Consider the following 20776-nt stretch of genomic DNA (forward strand, 5'->3'; position numbering starts at 1 on the left):
TCACCAGGTCTTGTAATTATTCTTCAATTTTTCAGAGGGTATCGATGCAATCACCGAATTTTATCATTGTTATCATTTCACCTTGAATTTGAATCCCTTTCCTGAACCATTCTTTTGTATTCGCCATTGCTACTTCGATGAACAGTCTGAACAGTAGGGGAGAAAGACGACATCACTGCTTTAAACCCTTTTTAATCCGAGCACTTCGTTCTTAGTCTTCCACTCTTACTGTTCCCTCTCGGATGTTGTCACGTTGCATAATACCCGTCTTTCCCTATTGCCTACAGCTATTTTCTCAGAATTTCGAACATCTTATACGATTCACATTGTCGAACGCTTTTTCCATGTAGACGAATTCTGTGAACGTGTTTTCTTCAATCTCACGTCCGTTGTCAACCGAGATGTCAAAACTGACTCTCTGATGCCATTATCTTTCGTAAAGCCAAACTTATATCCATTTAACAGATCCTTAATTTTCTTTTTCCATTCTTCGGTAAATTCTTCTTGTCGGCAGATTGGATGCAAGAGCTGTTAAGCTAATTCTGCGATCATTCTCGCACTTTTCAGCTCTCGTCACCGGAATTGTGTGGATGATATTTTTCCGAAAGTCAGATGGTATGTCGCCAGACACACATATTCCATACGCCAAAATGATTAGTCAATTTGTTGCCACATTCCCCACTGATTTTTGAAATTCTTATGGAGTGTTATCTATCCCTTCTGCTTGCTTCGATCTTGAGCCCTCCACAGCCCTCTCCCCTATTTCTTTCGCGAAGAACCTAACGATGTTTCTAAACGGTAGGCCAAACACGGTTGGCGGTGTCGTGTTTTTTAGCTGTTAGAAGTAGTTTATCTTGTCGTGAAATTGAAGTAGGTAATTCCTGTCAGTTAGTATGGGCAGAGGTCATTGTTTGCAGCCGAAATAAAATAATAATTGGATCCTTTTACAGTTGCAGAAAGATTCAAAGAAAACTTGAGTGTGATTTCAAACGCATACCTGACTCACACGATTATAGTTGGTGGTGACTTTCACTTACCCTCGGTGTGTTGATGAAAATACATGTTTAATTCCGGAGGTACGCATAAATCATCGTCCGAAATTGTGCTAAACGCATTCTCTGAAAATTATTTCGAGCAGTTAGCTCATGAGTCCACGCGAATAGTAAACGGTTGTCAAAACACACTTAACTTATTAGCAACAAATAATCCTCAGTTAATAACGAGCATCATAACGGATACAGGGATTAGTGAACACAGGGTTGTCGTAGCAGGACAGAATATTGTAACCTCCAAATCCTCCAAAAATAACAAAAAATATATACTTATTCAAAAGAGGACATAAAAATTCACTTGACGCCTTCCTGAGAGAGAATCTCCAATCCTTCCAAATTAACAATATAAGTGTAGATCCGGGGTGGCTTGAATTCAAAGAAATAGTATGGGCAACAATTGAGAAATTCACTCCAAATCAATTAACAAACGTTGGAGCTGATCCTTCTTGGTACACCAAACGGGTCTGAACACTGTTGCAGAAACAACGAAACAAACATGGCAAATTTAAACAGACGCAAAATCCCCAAGCTCGAATTTTAGCACGGACTTCAATGCGAGATGCTTATAATAGTTTCCACCTCAAAGTTTTTTCTCGAAACATGGCAGGATATCCAAAGAGGTTCATGTCGTATGTGAAGTATGCAAGTTGCAAGACACAATCAATGCCTTCTCTGTGCGATAGTAATAATGATACTGTCGAAGACAGTGCTACCAAAGGGGAGCTACTAAACACAGCCTTCCGAAATGCCTTTACTAAAGAAGAAGTAAATATTCCAGAATGAGAAACAATAACAGCTACCAACATAACATAGAAGTAAATATCCTCGGAGTAGTGAAGCACGCCGGCCGGTGTAGTCAACCGGTTCTAGGCGCTACAGTCTGGGACCACGCGACGGCTACGGCTCGGTTCGAATCCTGCCTCGGGCATGGATGAGTGTAATGTCCAAAGGTTAATTAAGTTCAATTAGTTCTAAGTTATAGGGGACGGATGACCTCAGAAGTTACGTCCCATGGTGCTCAGAGCAATTTTAGTGAAGCACTATAAATCACTTAATAAAAGCAAGTCTTCTGGTTCGTACTGTGTGCCATTTAGGTTCATTTCAGCGTTTGCTGATGCAATAGCTCCATACTTAACAATCATATACAACCATTCGCTCGACGGAAGAAGCGTACCCAAAGACGGGAAAGTTGCGCAAGTCACACCAATATTCAAGAAAATTAGTAGGAGTAATCCACTAAATTACACTCCCATATCATTAACGTCGATACGCAGCAGGATTCTGGAAGATATATTGTGTTCGAACATTATTAGTTACCTCGAAGAAAACGGTATATTGACAGTCAACACAGATTTAGAAAACATCATTCTTTTGAAACACAACTAGCTCTTTGTTCGGCTGAAGTGTTAAGTGCTATTGAGAAGGGATTTCAGATTGATTCCGTATTTCTGGGTTTCCGGAAGGCTTTTGACGCAGTACCCCGCAAGCAGCTTGTAGTGAAGTTGCTTGCTTATGGAATGTCAGGATTTCCTGTCAGAGAATTCACAGTTCGTAGTAATTGACGGAGAGTCATTGAGTAAAACAAAAGTGATTTCTGGCGTTCATTAAGGTAGTATTAAAGGCCCATTGCTGTTCCTTATCTATGTAAAAGGTTTGGAAGACAATCTGAACAACTGTCTTAGGTTGTTTGCAGATGACGCTGTAGTTTGTCAACTAATAAAGTCAACAGCAGATAAAAACAAATTGCAAAACGGATTTGAAAAGATATCTCTATGATGCGAAAATAGGCAATTGACCCTAAATAACGAAAAGTGTGAGGTCATCCACATGACTGCTAATAGGAATCCGTTAAACTTCGGTTTCACGATAAATCAGTCAAATCTAAAGGTCGTAAATTCAATAAAATAACTAGGAGCTGCAATTACGAAAACTTAAACTGGAAGGAACACATAGAAAATAATGTGGGGAAGGCTAGCTATATACTGTATTTTGTTGGCAGGACACTTAGGAAATGTAGCAGATCTGCTAAGGAGACTGTCTACAATACGCTTGCCTGTCCTCTTTTAGAATACCGCTGCGCGATGTCTGATCCTTACCAGATAGAATTGACGGAGTACATCGAAAAAGTTCAAAGAAGGGCAGTACGTTTCGTAATAACACGAAATAGGGGTAGAGTGTTACTGAAATGATACAGGATTTGGGACGGACATCATTAAAACAAAGGTGTTTTCGTTGTGAAGGAACCTTCTCACGAAATTCCTACCACCAACTTTCTCCTCCGAATGCGGCAATATTTTGTTGACACCGACCAACATAGGGAGAAACGGTCGCCATGATAAAATAAGGGAAATCAGATCTTGTAAGGAAAAATATAGGTGTTCGTTCTTTCCGCGAACTACACGATATTGTGATAATGGATAATTTTGAAGGTGGTTCGATGAACCCTTTGCCAGGCACTTAAATTTGATTTGCAGAGTATCCATATAGATGTAGATGTAAATCGACTCCTGTATCTTCTTCTGCAGCATTAGCCACATCTTCTGCCTCCTTCAGTGTACTCTTTCGATCCATGCGCTCTCCCCTTGCATTTATCAGTGGAATTCCTGTTGCACTCTTAATGTTATCACCCTTGCTTTTAATTTAAAGGGTTGTTTTGACGTTCCTATTTTTCTTGTAACTATTTCGTCCTAGTCATTTCGTCACCACCGTCACACAAGTCGGCCAATGTGGGTCACTGGAGATAAAACTTTCAAGTCGGCAGTGAACTTCCCCGGATGTGGTCTTCCGACTATCAATGCCACACAAGCATTTTATTTCATGTCTGAAACTGCAGGCTACTCTTCATCACTACTATATTGCGATCTGAGTCTATGTCTGCTTCTGGTTATGCCTTACAATCCAGTATCTGATTTCGGAATCACTGTATGACCATGATCTAATCTAATTGAAATCTTCAGTATCACCCGTCCTTTTGCAAGTATACCACCTCCTCTTGTGATTCTTGTACAAAGCATTCGCTAGTACTAGCTGAAATTTATTACAGCGCTCAATTAGTCTTTATATACTTCACAACAAATGAAATAAAATGCACAGAGACATGTGGCATAAACGCCACAAATTTACGCAATGATTTCTGATGTTGCTAAGTACCAGTATCATAAATGGTGAATTTCTGATGATGATAACTACGAGTATCATAAATAGTCGTACTGTGACCAATAAATAATTTTACGCCATTGTATTCGTGTGTCTTGAAGATTTCCAGGAGGATAGAATATTCCAGCGTCTATCGTTCATGCATAGGGGAGAAAGAGATGTAAAATCTATGCTATATTTATATACTGAATTGATAATTACAACAAGAGAAACACTGAAATCTTGAAAATGTGAAAATTTTTGCAAACCGTTCTTTTTCTAGGATGTGTGACAATTACTGGGGTTAAATGCTCGACTTCCAATTTCAGCTATATTTTAGGTTTCCGAACAACTTTTTTGAACGCATAATTGTACGTAAACGTGGATTTGCTTCACATCGCAAAGTTTTGTACTATTTTATAGCTTCTTCTGTTCACTAATTTTAACTACATTTTAACTACTGTGCATAATTTTACCTGAAGCGATAGAAAACATGAAACTAGTAGCCCACACTAAAAACTTTCTCACTAAATGACTGCTAGCAGGCAATTTTTTAAATACCTTACACGCATGTTGGTGCGTCTAGCTTCACTGGCACACTGCACCCTCCTGAGCATGAAAGTATTTGAAACCAGAGTAGATCTAACACCCATTCAAAAACTATTTTAATAGTGTATCGTAAAAAACTGTGAGGTATCTCAGTAGTCGTATCTTCAATACGAAGAATGAGAGAAGTTAATGGTTCAGTTATCAGACGCTGTAAAGGTCAGTAGAGACGAAATAATAACTCACATTTCCTCAGTCCTCTACTGGAACTTTTGAGATAGATTCAAAGGAGCTGTCGAATCTAATACATTTTATGAATCCATCGTGATCGTCGCAATGGTTCCATATGTATGGAGTAAATATATGTCTTATGCAGTAATTTTGAACATCTAAATCATTTCAAAGAAGTTAGTTCCAGTGAACATAATTAAATACAACATCTATATTTTACAAATATTGTTTTCGGATTGTACAATTTTAATACACGACATGTACAATTTTTAAATGATATTCAGAATACAAATCCAGGCCCACATATCTTCATAGAAGATTAAATTGTATCACTTCAGTGTGGTGGTAATAAATTTGCAGAGCTGCTGTTTTTAATATTGTAAAAAGGAGAACAAAGTATATAGGTGATATTCTCAAACAGATTTTAAATTCATTCTTAATGTCTACTTACATTTTTGTATCCGGCGTCTGCTACCACCCTACTGTTGCTAAAATAAATAAAATTACTTTTTAAAATAGAAATAGTTTTACATGTCAATATTTGTTTTATCACTTAACTTTAACTTTTAATGATGCATTAATTGTATTATAATATATTTCTTAAAGTACCAGTAAATCTACAAATAAGTAAACAAGCTTCTGAAACCCGGCTACTGAAAATTTCTAAGGTTTTGCTGTAGAAGTTCATGCCAAAAATAAGCAATATATTTCACTTTATTTCGAATCGGAACATATGCATGCCATTTGCACAATGTTATAAGGTGAAAGCGCGAAGCAGTGTTTCTGAGAACAGTCGAGGGAAATTCTGGGAGCCGTAGATAGAGGCGTTATTTAAACGCGGTCGGGAATTCGATATCCGCTTTGCAAGAAACTTTGCGGCATAAATATGGAAGTTCCCTAAATTAGATTCTGTTCTGGCGACTACGTGCGTGAGGCTTAAAACCAAGATCGTAAAAAGAATTTGGGTGGAGGGTATAAACATACAGACTACTCCTGCAGAAGCCACGAAGTTGCTGTCGCATGCTGATCACGTGCACGATGTGTTTGTTGAAGCCGGCAGAAAACTAAATACGGCTCTGATTACTAACTCACTTTTTCGTGGGGGAGTGACAGAGAGTGAGTTGATGCTATTAGGCACCTCATATGTTGCATTCGAAGTTAGCTGGATCTGTGTGACTAAAGCTTAGTCTAATTTATGTGCTGAAAATCGTTGACAACGCAACAGCGATCTAATAATGAGATAGGCAGTAACAGAACACCATGCGCTGACACGCGGATTCTCAAAATATTGTTTTTGAGATACACTACCGGCTGTTAATGCACACGAAGTAATAAGTGGTAATGACAGGTAACCTCAAGTCGATTCCTTATTTCTAGATTTTCAAGTTTTTGACAGCGTTCCTCAGAGCCACAGCTATTTATGTGACTATAGAATATCATCTCATTTAAGCTACTAGATTCGCAATTTCCTGTCAGAAATTTCACAGCTTTTAGTAACTGTCATATAGTAAAACAGAAGTGGCATCTGGAGTTCCCCCAAGGAGTTGCTATTTGCTTTCTGGTGTTCCTGATCTACATAAAAGCATTAGGAAACAATATGAGCAGCCATCTCAGATTGTCTGCATATGATGTCGTTCACCGTCTCGTGAAGTTATCAAAAGATAAAAAAGAATTGCAGAATGATTTAGACAAGATATCTCTGTTCCACAGAGCGTTCATTAATGAATCTGCCAACAGTTGCAGTACTTATTTTGGCAAATAGTTACAAATCTAAAATGTTCATTTTCACTCCCAGTCTACAGAGGCTGTACTGACAATGCCTTATCTTAATAATAAATATCAAAGTGGCAACAGATACTTTATAGAATGTTTGCAGAATAAATGTTCCAATCCATACTGGCGTCCTGACAAGTCAAAATCAAAACTGTTAAGAAACACTCATTGGACTGTGACATTCGTTCTGCAAACATTTTACAAAGCATTTGTTGCCACATTTATGTTTATTATTACAATAAGTCGGTGTCAGTGCAGCCTCAGTAGACTTGGCGTGATAATGAGACTGTTAGCTTTGAAACTCTTTGCCAAAATAAGTACTGCAACTGTAGGCAGATTCGTTAATAAGCACTTCATGAAATTTAATACAGTTGCTAGTTAACTGTTAACAAATTGTTGAAAATGATGTCTCTGCATTGTGTGGAAACTGAGCCTAAACAATAAAAGGTGAGACGCGAAATTTCAGTCACAAACTTTCTCACACGAAAAGTATTTGGTTGATTGCTGCCTACCTAGGTCAGAGTTCTCACGGAGAGATTTAAGTGCTCAATTTTCTACTTGCCATTCAAGAGTCGAATACGAAGAAACAGTATGAAAATGGTTCTCTTTGACCTCTGCCAAATACTTATGTCTGTATTGCAGAACAGTCGTGATGATAAACGTGTGCAGAGGTGTCAGAAAAATGTTGACACCCTTTGAGAGTCCGTATTAATGGAACAAAATGACACACCGCTATAATTCCTGCATGCGGGGGAAGATTATTGTATGACTTGAAAGTGACAACCATCAGCAGCCAAAAAACGTCGATGGCGCTGTACTGTTCACCGAACTACGGCTGTCAGTGTTGCTGACTTCTGTTGGTAATCGCTTTCAAGGTCCCCCATAGGTAGAACTCAAGACGTGTAAGGTCTGGAGACCGTGGTGGGTACCCAACAGCTCCTGTTCGACCCATCCGTCGTCCAGGTAGATTTTCATCCAAGTATGTCTGACATCTCTGTGGTAGTGAGGCAGAAAGACATCTTCTTGTGGCAAAATCGATGTTTGCAGCACCAGCTAGGCTATATTCGAAGAAGAACGGTCCAATCACACAGATATTTGCAGTACCGTCGTGTTTGAACTGTCCCTGGTCAGACCATACAACCACCGCTGAAAAACTGTTAATCCTCACGAAGCATGCCTTCAAACCACTCGCAATACTCCTTCATTCGATCTGGGTCGTCCTCGTTCATAGACTGCAGCGATCGTCGAATGTACACTTCCCACTTTACAGCCTATAGAACTCGTCGTACGCTTGATCAACTTACTCCACGTTCACGTGCACGCTGCTTCACAGATATTTAAGGTGATCTAGTAAAGTGTTTCAGCACAGTAGATGTTTTTCATGTGCTAGATCCTTCCAAATGGACATCCAGAACAGTACCGTCGGCTTCAAATTTATCCTGAATACGTTAATTTGTTATAATCCTTGGTGACTGAGTTACGTACACGTTGCAACATTTCCGTTGTACCTCCATCATGTTTTCGTGCTTGCATTACCACTTCAATACAGCCTTTCGTGGCTTAAACGACAATCTTACTTCATCCATTGCTGCATTGTCATCTTCTGGGAAACGGGCGCCGTAATCCATTGTCATCTGCTGGAAAACGGGTGCCGTAATCTGTTGAGAAAACAATGTGCTCATTTACAGTGCAAAATTGCAACGGTATGTCATTTACTTCGAAAGACATTAAGTATCAAAGAGTGTCTACATTTTTTCTGGACCACTCAGTACATGCAGAGCAAAGTAGAGGATTACTCATGCCACAATCTGCAGGAAACTTGCAACGAGTCTTCTTGCGCAGAAGTCACAAAATTCAAAATACTACATTTAAAGTATTCATTACTTTTCTTTCAGTTGTAGCCAGTATGTATGAACCCCTTAGTAACTACTAACAGCCAAAAAAATAGATTTTTGGAAATTGATCATGATAGAAATGGCTTCCACAGTATGTTTTTGACTATTGCTTACAGAACACAGGAAAAGGAAATTCATTGCTGGCTAATTACGTATCATACTATTTGTATGGATTTCTCGCGTGTTTTCAGTGTTGTAGGAGTTCCAAAGATTTTGTAATGTGTTCCGAGAATGCCTACTGCTCATAAAGACAAGTTGTTCATATATGTAATGTTTTATTGTAAGAGAAGACAAAAAAATCGAATATAGTCATGTATGAAGACAATGAACTAGAGCACTAGTTTACAATTCGTTAGGGAAAGCAGACAATATCGATTGTTACGTTGTTGCTCATTTCGGTAGACAGTTCATATTTATTTGAATACCTTTTTTTCCCACTTTCGTCTTCGTCCATTGCTCACCCAGTGAAAGTATAGTTACGCTTTAGGACGAGAAATGCCTACGCGAAGTGCAAAGTCCGAAATGCTATGAACTGAGGCATTTGGATATATATTTACAATATAATAGAGTGCTTTGGAAAGAATAATTGCTTTGAACAAAAATGTTATGTTTTTATGAAAAGCATGTCTTTTGTTAAAAATGCAAACGGAGGGTAACTGCTAGTACATGATGCCTTTCCCTTCCGATTATATAGGGGAATTATAATAAACTGTTAAAATATTTCAGACTAAAATTTATATTTTTACTGAAAAATACTCACTGAACAATATAATTTAAGAACGTACTAGTAAGTAAGTTTTAAAATACGTTTCGAAGCAGGGGAATAATATTTGTGTTCGGTGGATACAATATTTCAGTAATTCCTCATGTTGCCAACACCAAGCTCGTATCTGATGATGTCAAAATTGTCGACAGCTAAAATTTTGTACCCGTTTGACACAGTGATTGAATAGAGCGCCCGAGGAAAATTCTTTTATCATTAAGTCCGGAGTAACCTTAAGAGTCAAAATATGAGATATGTAATCGGAAACATATGGTATAACATGACAATTGTACAACGAGACAAAAATTACATAGTACATTCTTGAGCGTATAAATGGTAAGACATTGAAGACAGTAACAATTTAGCATTTAAATTTTATACTGCCAGTTTATTTTTTTCTAAGGTCTGTGAAACATTCTAAAGTGAGGTAGCGGTTTGCTTGTAGTTTGTTGTTCCTTTTATAAAGAGGGAGAATCATGTTCTGAACTTCACCAACAAGAAAGAAAGGCGGAACTGTTCGTCTACGATTTCGAGCAGTATATGTTTGATTTATGTGTTTACGAAAAGAGAGCCCAGTGGAGCTACTGATAAGATGAAATGGAATCCCACTCGCATTCTGCGAGCCAGCTGACGTAAAACTGTTTTCACTTCTATTCAATTTAGAGAAATGATTTATTATAGACACCTAGGTGTGAAGTGTCTGCTCTTCCAACCAACCTCGCTTTTCTCACTAATGTTTAGTGAAAGATAATATGAGGTATAAGAAATAACGGCATGAACTGAAACGCAGAAAAGTGTTGAAAGAAAAGTATTTTGCAGCACACGTGTTCGGCAGTTGTCTAAGACACACAATATGCTGATGTGCCTCATTATTATTTAAAAAGAAAATTATCAACACTGTAATCATTTTAAAATTTGCATGTAATAACGTGAAGATTATGATTTTTTTCAAACCTTGCTATGACAAGACATATAGAAAGACATACTCATGTCACAGCCGGTAAATCTTTCAATAAAATGTGAAAGAAACACTTTTGTGTGTCCGCACTAGGAATCATAACGAAGTAGATTACACATCTGCTCCTACCCATAAATTATTCAGAGGACTACAAAATTAAACGATTTACAAAAATACTTACATTAAATTTACTTGAAATTTCACCAGAGACACTGTGGTTGGTGGTATGGGAGACTGTTGTCCCTAAAGGACAGTCTATCTAGAAACACGATATCTTTTCGTCGGCACTTCACTCTAGTGGCTAATTTTAGAATCATGTAAAGGAATACACATTAAAGACCGTCCTAAGCAGTTCCTCCAATTTACTCGGGATCTGCGGTTGTTTGAATTGACATGTTTTGTACAATATGTGCAAATTTTTTGACTTCTACACAATTAACTTTCGAGCAGGCGCCCTTATGTATACAGTGCGCCAACGACAAATAACATTGTTTTGTATCGTTCCATTGTTGATTTACAATTGCGAGCTCCTTTCTATTACTTCATTATTGATTTACCTAACACAGTGATAATCTGTGTTGTTTTACGCCTAAGTGAGCAGAAGTAATATAAAATAAACAGCTAGCCAGCTGAGAAAAATTTACGACCCGTACAAGAAAATAACCCATATTCCAAGCTTGTAGCACAACCACATAATGAGGTAGTTGCCTACGACATAATTAGTATTCTAATACGTATTTGGTGGGGGTCTGATGCAACTGTGCCCTTTAATGCTCCGAGTGGGTCATTACTGTGCATTAACATTTGAATGTTGCAACTGAGTGATACAATGAAAGTTTGTTTTATTTTTGTTTAATTAAACAGTGTTATGAAAATCTGCGAGCACGCTCGAGGGCTAATCATCGTATAACAAATTAATCCTACATATTTTTCATTTCTTAGGCACAGAATTTCAGAGTGATTAAAATGCTTTATATTTACAGGACCACTTATATAACACATGGATAGGTAAGCCGTGCTTCGTCGGTCTGCACCTTCTTGTTCCTTGAAACAGAACGTGTTTTACGAACGAATATGTAATGTTTCTAAATTAATTCTCTTTAATGTCTTAAAAATTTCAGCTATCTTGAAAATCTAAATCGGTTTCAACTCTTAATAGATTTATGTCAAAATGCGTTTAATTCTAGCTCATTTTTGATAATATTCTGCTTAATTTCATTTACTGATTATTTAATTTACTGGTTATTCCTGTGCAATAAAATAATGATGTAACAGGTAGACAATTAAATACAATATTGGCAAGATTTCCACCACTGCAATCCTTTTATGTTTCAATAGATTTGTTCCTCTGTGCATGATTATGTTGTACCTTGGAATAGTTGTTAGTACTTGGAAGAAACCTTAACTTTCCGGTGCCATTTTTGTAATTTCAGAAAAAACTGAAGCACGTAAAAAGTGAACGCCATTATTTAGAAATGAACTAAGGATACGTATTAAACTTCTATTACAGTGACAGGTAGAGGAAAACAGGTAGAAAGTGCACCAAGTTGCGACACTATAGCAACTAGTCACATTTACTGAATATTTTATTTCCAGGTAATTTAATAGACAACCATGGGGTTAATTCTTGTTTCTATTACATAAATTCAGTGTAAAACCGACCCTATAGAATATTAAATAGATAACGACTGTATAACGAGAGATTAAGTACGCAACCAACGAATAATAGAGAACAGATATAAATGCCGTATGTTACTTTTACTACTTATTTCTCCTATCCTGTTATTTTCTGCATTAGTAACAGATTTCCGAATTTTGAGTTTTTTCAAAATTTCATACAATTTATAATAATACGTAATGTCAGGCAATAGCTCCATCCTCAGGTCTTCAATTTGGTTTTGCTACCAATTATTGCGCCTTTAATTACCAATTTGTCATGGTGAAAAACGACATGTTCAATGTCTCCGGTAAACTGTACGCCATCTTTATACTGGTTGTGTAAGTCATTTAATGTCAAAGGCAATCAATTGCATTCTAACTTCATTAGAACGCGCTTCTTAAAGTACTGCAGAATTGAAATCAACCTTTGAGTCCAAGGCTCCTTTTTATTGCAATTATAGCTACAAATCTCTGCTAAGTAAAACAAACAGGAAATAATAATGGAGCAATTAAATTATAATTACATGTTGCTAACTGGCTGAAAAGTACTGAAAGAGAAGAAATAAGGAGGAAGGAAGAGGAATAAAATTATCCCTCTGATTTTAATTAATTCGAAGTACATGTGCTTTTTGAATTTTATTGGAGAAAATTTGTGGAAAAGTGAAGAATGTCAGAGTGTTGGAACCGCGGCACGCGGTTAAATCCTAACACACGGAAAGGAAAATAAAAGGGTGGTATAAAGAAAATGTCACAAACAACGATTGGGAAATCGGTATATATGATCCACATGTACAGACTAACAAATGATGACAGAAAAATTAGATATTTTATTCAAGGGAATGAGCTTCACAAACTGAGCTAATCAATAACGCTATGGTCCATGGGTTACTAGTGGCAACCAGTTTTCGGCTTGGCATTGGTTCATAGAGTTCTTAGAAATCCTCCTGAGGAATGTCGTTTCAAATATCTGTCCAATTGGCGCGTTAGATCGTCATAATCCCGAGATGGTTGGAAGGCGCTGCCCATAATGTGGTATGATCCCCGGCAGGCGGTCTCTTGTAGACAAATACAGAGGGAAGTGGTGAAGACAGGCTGGCAGTCAGTGGCCGTTTGTTCACAGAATGGCTGCGACAATTGTCAGCTGCGTCCTAAGAGTGTCAGCGATCTTGTCGTAGGGGCCGACGTTCGTTATGTGAAGATGCACAGCTTAATCGTACTGATGGCCTGTTCGGCCCGTCTGGGCGTACACAGGGTGATTCTGTGAAGGTATAAGAAAGTTCCAGGGATGACAGTGAAATGTAAATACACTGAAGAGCCAAAGAAACATGCTAAATATCGTTCAGGACCTGCGCGAGCACGCAAAGTGCCGCAACACGACGTGGCGTGGACTCGACTAACGTCTGAAGTAGTGCTGGAGGGTACTGTCACCTTGAATCCTGCATAGCTGTCCATAAGTTCGTAAGACTACGAGTCGGTGCAGATCTCTTCTGAATAGCACGTTGCAAGGCATCCCAGATATGCTCCATTATGTTCACGCCTTGGGGGAATTTGGTGGCCAGCGGAAGTGTTCAAACTCAGAAGAGTGTTCCTGGAGTTACTCTTTAGCTATCCCGGACGTGTGGGGTGACGCATTGTCCTGCTGGAATTGCCCAAATCCGTAGGAATGCACAATGGATATGAATGTGTGCAGGTGATCAGACAGGATGCTTACGTACGTGTCACCTGCCAGAGTCGAATCTAGATGTAGCAGGGGTCCCACATCACTCGAATTGCACACGGCCGACATCGTTACAGAGCCTCCACCAGCTTAAACGGTCCCCTGCTGACATGCAGGTCCATGGATTCATGAGGTTCTCTCCATACCCGTACACGTCCATCCACTTAATATGATTTCAAATGAGACATCAAACAACATGTTTTCACTCATCAACAACCCAATATCCGTGCTGAGGGGCCCAAGCGAAGTGTAAAGCTTTTTTGACGGACAGTCATGAAAAGTACACTAGTGGACCTTCGGCTCCGAAACCCCACATTTCGTTGAATGGTTCAGAAATTCCTGGACTAGCAGGACAGAGCGGATGAGATTATATTTGTGGAAAGGGGCCAACATATAAACTTTATTTGTTAAAACACATAATCACACCAGCAGGAATGCAAACTCTCAAGGTTTTAACGAGAGATCTCCTTTGATTTAATTCAGATCGGTTGAAGGCCACATCGAATATCCAAGGCACAAGGCCTAAGCAAGGAATTGAGTACATGAGTTCTTCTGAAGGTTTCACTTCTTTAAAAAAAATATCTTCAATAAAAATTGGTTGAAGGCCTTAGCTTAGATCTTTGCCATAGAGCTCGACTGAAAGCCACACATTAATCAAGAACATTGTTACTGCTTCAGGCCGAGACAAAGACTTTCAAAGTTTAAACTAAATAGGCTGAAAACTCGGCTGAAAGCCATACATCAACAAAACAATTTAACCGCTTAAGGCCTAGGAAGAAGAGCTTTCAGTTTGAAAAGACTGAAGGCCTTATCTTAAAATGTTTCGTGTAAAACTCGTCTGAAGGCCTCGTACTAAAGAATAACAATCTTATGACTTAAGGGCAAGCCAAGGATTTTGAACTTTTAATTCGAGAGAGATTAAAGCTCTGCTGAAAGTTACACAGCATGCAGAAAACTATTTTACGAGTTAAGGCCTAAAGGGAAGAGCTTCTACATTTCAACTAAAATAGACAAAAAGGCTTTATCCTAACATGATTCACATACAACTCGGCTCAAGGCCTCATACGAAACCCAAACAATCATACGGCTTAAGGCCCGGCAAAGAAATTTCCAATTTTTAATTTTAGCTGGAAAGCTCGGTTGAAGGCCACATGCAAACTAGAAAATATTTCTTAAGGCATAGATAAAATTTTTTAACTTTTGATTTGAAACGGATGAAAACTCGGCTGAAGGCCACATACCAGCTTGAAACAAATTTACGGCTTAAGGCCTAGGCACGAGGAATTTTTAATTTTAATTTTGAAATGCTGAAACTCGGCTGAAGGCACATACCATACAACAAACAATGTTATTTAACGGCTTCAGATCTAAGAAGAAAAGCCTTCCAACACTGATAAACTAAAACGCAGCTGGAGGCCACACAGGGTACTTAAGACTAAAAAGGAAATCACTATGTAAAACACAAGAAGCTGCGCTAAGAAGGTTCCAAGGATCGGACTGGGAAGGTAACACTAACGCACGTTTAGGTGAGACAGGCAGCCAAACCGTCAACCTCTTAATCGGAAGGCAACCCAACCGAAAGCCAGCCAACGAACCAATCAACAAGGTCAGTTCTGCTCCACCCGACCAGCAAACCAACAACAAGATGTCAATAGCACAACGTTCTGGATACTGGTGCCCAATCCAGCCAAGTCAGAATAAACGCCCAAAACTAACAACAACACCTCAGCTGTCGAACTACGCGACGTGCTGGACTGCATCAACGCGACGAGGAAAATACACTGCCGAAAATTACGTCAACGACCAGGGAAGGTCACGGGAACGTCAACGGGCACAAGGCAGAAGATATCGCTGGTACAATTCATTAATGAAGGAATGAATTAAATTAAGTTAAACATGAGACAGGAAGACGGCGGCAATTTTAACCGACTTCAATGCAGACACGTTGTTGCTCACGGTGATAGCAATTGAGGCGTGATAGTAGGTTAAATAAGCACTCAAATTTAGTGTCCGGGATCGGTGGGTGACGAACTTCGTAACCCTCGCAAGAAGCGCCTCTCAACTACAACCGCGAGTGCACACTGCCAGTGGCTCCGGCCTGAGTGCGCGCCACAGTCTTTTGCGTGAAGAGTTTGACAGACCACTGAAAGACATAACTCGAAGCAAGGCCCCAGAAGTACACACAATTCCATTAGAACCATTGACAGGTTTGGGGACAGCCAGCGCTCGTAAAACTCTACCACCTGGTGAGCAAGATGAATGAGACAGGCGAAATACCCTCAGACTTCAAGAATATTAGAATAATTTCAATCCCAAAGAAAGCAGGTGTTGATAGGTGTGAAAATTACCGAACTATCAGTTTAATAAGTAACAGGTGCAAAATACTAATGCGAATTCTTTACAGACGAATGGAAAAACCGTAGAAGCCGACCTCGGGGAAGATCAGTTTGGATTCCGTAGAAATGTTCAAACTCGTGAGGCAACACTGACCCTACGACTTATCTTAGAACTTAGATTAAGGAAAGGCAAACCTACGTTTCTAGCATTTATAGGCTTATAGAAAGCTTTTGGCAATGGTAACTGGAATACTCTCCTTCAAATTATGAAGGTGTCAGGGGACAAATACAGGGAGCAAAAGGCAATTTACAATTTTTACAGAAACCAGGTGGCAGTTATAACAGTTGAGGGGCACGGTTGGGAAGGGAGTGAGACACTGTTGTAGCCTATCCCCAATGTTATTCAATCTGTATATGGAGCATGCAGTAAAGGAAACAAAAGAAAAATTTGGAGTAGGAATTAAAATCCATGGAGAAGAAATAAGAACTTTGAGGTTTGCCGATGACATTGTAATTCTGTCAGAGATAGCGATGAACCTGGAAGAGCAGTTGAACGGAAAAGACAGTGTCTTGAAAGGAGGATAAAAGACCAACATCAACAAATGGAAAACGACGATAGTGGAATGTAGTCGAATTAAATCAAGTGATGCTGAGGTAAATAGATTAGCAAGTGAGACATTCAAAGTAGTAGGTGAGTTTAAGCTATATGGGGAGCAAAATAATTGATTATTTTCGATGTAGAGAGGTTATAAAATGTAGACTGGCAATGGCAAGGAAAGCGTTTCTGAAGAAGAAACATTTGTTAACACCGAGTATAGATTTATGTGTCAGAAAGTCTTTCTGAAAGTTTTTCTATGGAGTGTAGCCATGTATGGAAGTCAAACATCGACGATAAATAGTTTAGACAAGAAGAGAACAGAAGTTTTCGAAATGTGGTGCCACAGAGGAATGCTGAAGATGAGATGGTTATATCTTGTAACTAATGAGGAGGTACTGAATAGAATCAGCGAAAAGAGGAATTTGTGGCGTGACTAGAAGAAGGGATCGGTTGGTAGGACAAATTCTGAGGCGTCAAGGGATCACCAGTTTAGTATTGGACGGTAGCGTGGAGGATAAAATTCTTAGAGGAAGACCAGGAGATGAATACACTAAGCAGATTCTGGATGTAGGCTGCAGTAGGTCCTGGGAGATGAAGAAGCTTGCACAGGATAGAGTTGCATGGAAGCTGCATGAAAGCAGTCTCTGGACTGAAGAACACAACAACAACAACAACAGCTGTTCTGTAGTATCACCTTCCAAAGTTGCCTGCTCTAAATTATAAGAAATAACAGAACCTTTTAATTTATTTTACTTTCAGACGTATCCATAAAATTTTTGCTCGTAGCCTCTAACCTAGTGCAACCGGACCAACGACACTGACCTCAGAGTGATACATTTACCGTTATGAATGATTCCTGGGTGTTTTTATCTTCATCACGGAATCTTCCTATGTGTTTGGCTCACTAGGGGTTACTAATCTGGAAGACGAGCTATGTGGCAAACCCCAATGCCGTCGAAAGTTCCTGGTCACTGTCCACGCGCTACTGGTGACAGTGCCGTGTGGCAAAGTGCTGGGACTCACGTCCTGCATTAATGATTCCTGGGTGTTTTTATCTTCATCACAGAATCTTCCTATGTGTTTGGCTCGCTAGGGGTTACTAATCTTGAAGACAAGCTATATAGCAAACCGAATGCCGTCGAAAGTTCCTGGTCACTGTCCACGCGCTACTAGTGACAGTGCCGTGTGGCAACGTGCTGCGACTCACATCCTGGATGAATGATTCCTGGGTATTTTTATCTTATCACGGAATCTTCCCATGTGTTTGGCTCGCTAGGGGTTACTAATCTGGAAGACAAGCTATGTTGCAAACCCCAATGCCGTCGAAAGTTCCTGGCCACTGTCCACGCGCTACTGGTGACAGTGCCGTGTGGCAAAGTGCTGCGACTCATGGTCTGGATGAATGATTCCTGGATGTTTTTATCTTCATCACGGAATCTTCCTATGTGTTTGGCTCGCTAGGGGTTACTAATTTGGAAGACAAGCTATGTGGCAAACCCCAATGCCTTCAAAAGTTCCTGGTCACTGTCCACGCGCTACTGGTGACAGTGCCGTGTGGCAACGTGCTGCGACTCACGTCCTGGATGAATGATTCCTGGATGTTTTTATCTTCATCACGGAACCTTCCTATGTGTTTGGCTCGCTAGAGGGTTACTAATCTGAAAGACAAGCTATGTGGCAAACCCCAATGCCGTTGAAATTTCCTGGTCACTGTCCATGCGCTACTGGTGACAGTGCCGTGTGGCAAAGTGCTGCGACTCATGTCCTGGATGAATGATTCCTGGATGTTTTTATCTTCATCACGGAATCTTCCTATGTGTTTGGCTCGCTAGGGGTTACTAATCTGGAAGACAAGCTATGTTGCAAACCCCAATGCCGTCGAAAGTTCCTGGCCACTGTCCACGCGCTACTGGTGACAGTGCCGTGTGGCAAAGTGCTGCGACTCATGGTCTGGATGAATGATTCCTGGATGTTTTTATCTTCATCACGGAATCTTCCTATGTGTTTGGCCCGCTAGAGGTTACTAATCTGGAAGACAAGCTATGTGGCAAACCCCAATGCCGTCGAAAGTTCCTGGTCACTGTCCACGCGCTACTGGTGACAGTGCCGTGTGGCAACGTGCTGCGACTCACGTCCTGGATATGGCGCTGGACTCCTGTCTCGTGTCACTGCAGACCTAGGTATGCAGTTCCTTCTTAGCTATAGATTAAGTCTAAGATCTTCCTGAATCAATTTCTTTCTGAATTTTGCTGCCATTTTAAGCAGTACACTCTGACCTTACTGTTAAATTCTTTCGTGGTATATCCTCAACTATTAACATGTAAATAATCAGCGCAAACAATGGGTTGCTAGTAGTTAGACGTATTGCGTCCCTACTAATAGGAAGAGAACAACAAAAAAATAATAGTGCTGCATTAGTGACAAGTAGGATTTCTATGAAAATACTTACTGTTCCCTCAGAACTTAATGTTACTTGAAGACTAATTCTCTGTAACTCAGTTCTCTCAACAAAACTCACAATGGCGTTATAAAAGCGAACTACATTCCCCAAAACTATTTTGTATCGGACTTCCCAAAAAAAATTATATTTGTTCCAACTTTTAAATGAACATATACTGAAACCACCTAAATTACTTTTTACGTATGTCATTATTATTTTCATATCAACGGTGAGACTAAATTTTTCACATTATTCAGCTTTCAAAGTTTGCCTTTAGTTCTTGATCTCTTATGCTATGCTGGTGGAAGTTGCATGTGTTTCTCAGTTAACTTTCTGCTCTATAACTGAAATCTGATGTAATATTTTAGTACGTTACCCGTCGAGAAACAGCTTTCTGGCTAAAAGTATTTGGAAAATGTTTTACAGCCTCGACCACAATAAAATATTTATTTCAATGGTAACCGATTTCGGTCTGTACGTAACCATCCTCAGACGCTTACATCTAGTTGACCCAGACCGGAAACCATTGAAATAAATGTTTTATTGCCGCCGAGATCGTTTGCAATCCATTTTTAATGAAATGTGATGCTTTCAGTAAATTGGTTTTCTTCCTGAATATACCAGTCTTCTACAAAGATTTCACACGTTGTAGTAGTAATAATAGTTAATGCTCCAGTCTGACATTATATCCGTGGAATGATAGCCACATTTACCTCATCGATCACATTAATCTTTCTTTTAGTTTACTTTATAAATGCAGGTAGGTATCATCCTACTTATTTCGCAAAACTTTTCAGAAGTTCTGTGTTCTCGCTTTAGTTAAAGTTTTTGTTTCATTTGTACCTCCGGGAATAAGGCCGTAAAGTCTTTCAACGTTGTTGTGGTATCTAGCGTTTTTCCCTTTACCTATTACGTTAAGAACTGGTGTGCCTAGAAAGAGAACTTGTCCTAAATTGTGCATGTTATATCACAATCTTCAACGATTTCCACAAATATAAACTGATCTCAAAGAAACGCAACATGTATTTTATACACATCTGTATTCCAAATCAAGTATTTCAGCCATATCACGAGATGCTGTCGCTATGGCCTCCATTCCATGTCAGTTCTTCCTGTTTATGCATTTATTCGTACAAAATATGGCAAGAACATCCTAAAATTTTGTAGGGTGGGATAAAATTTGGTGTGCATAGTGCCATTTCCTTCAAAATTCAAAATAAACTGAGAGCTTCATGTAATTCTTGTGTTATATGGATGCGGTCAGAAAATGTCTGCGATCTGTAGACTGTCTTTCCTGTAATTGTAATACGTCTCTATTGAAGTTACGAAGAACTCTAGAACCATCGTATTTACAATTTATGAAAGAATAGTTGGCAACCGCGTTCAGAAAATCATTTAGACATCTGTTTCAGGTACCTTTCATGATTTAATTTAATGTTAACGACAAGTAAGTGACAAGTCACACGGTACCCAGCGTAGTTGATGTTTAGGAATTCATTCAGCACGTATAGCGTGAGCGGCATGCATATGTCTGTGCTTCAGAGACAAGAATTCCATTTATATTGGGAGACAGGGCCCGCAAGATATTTCTTATTTGTTTTCTTGCAACGCGTTTATTTTCCGTTCCTTCATATTTATGTGGAAACTTATATTCGGAGCCAATATCGAATTCG

The sequence above is a fragment of the Schistocerca gregaria genome, chromosome 2, assembly GCF_023897955.1.
Source record: "Schistocerca gregaria isolate iqSchGreg1 chromosome 2, iqSchGreg1.2, whole genome shotgun sequence".
Lineage (NCBI taxonomy): Eukaryota > Metazoa > Arthropoda > Insecta > Orthoptera > Acrididae > Schistocerca > Schistocerca gregaria.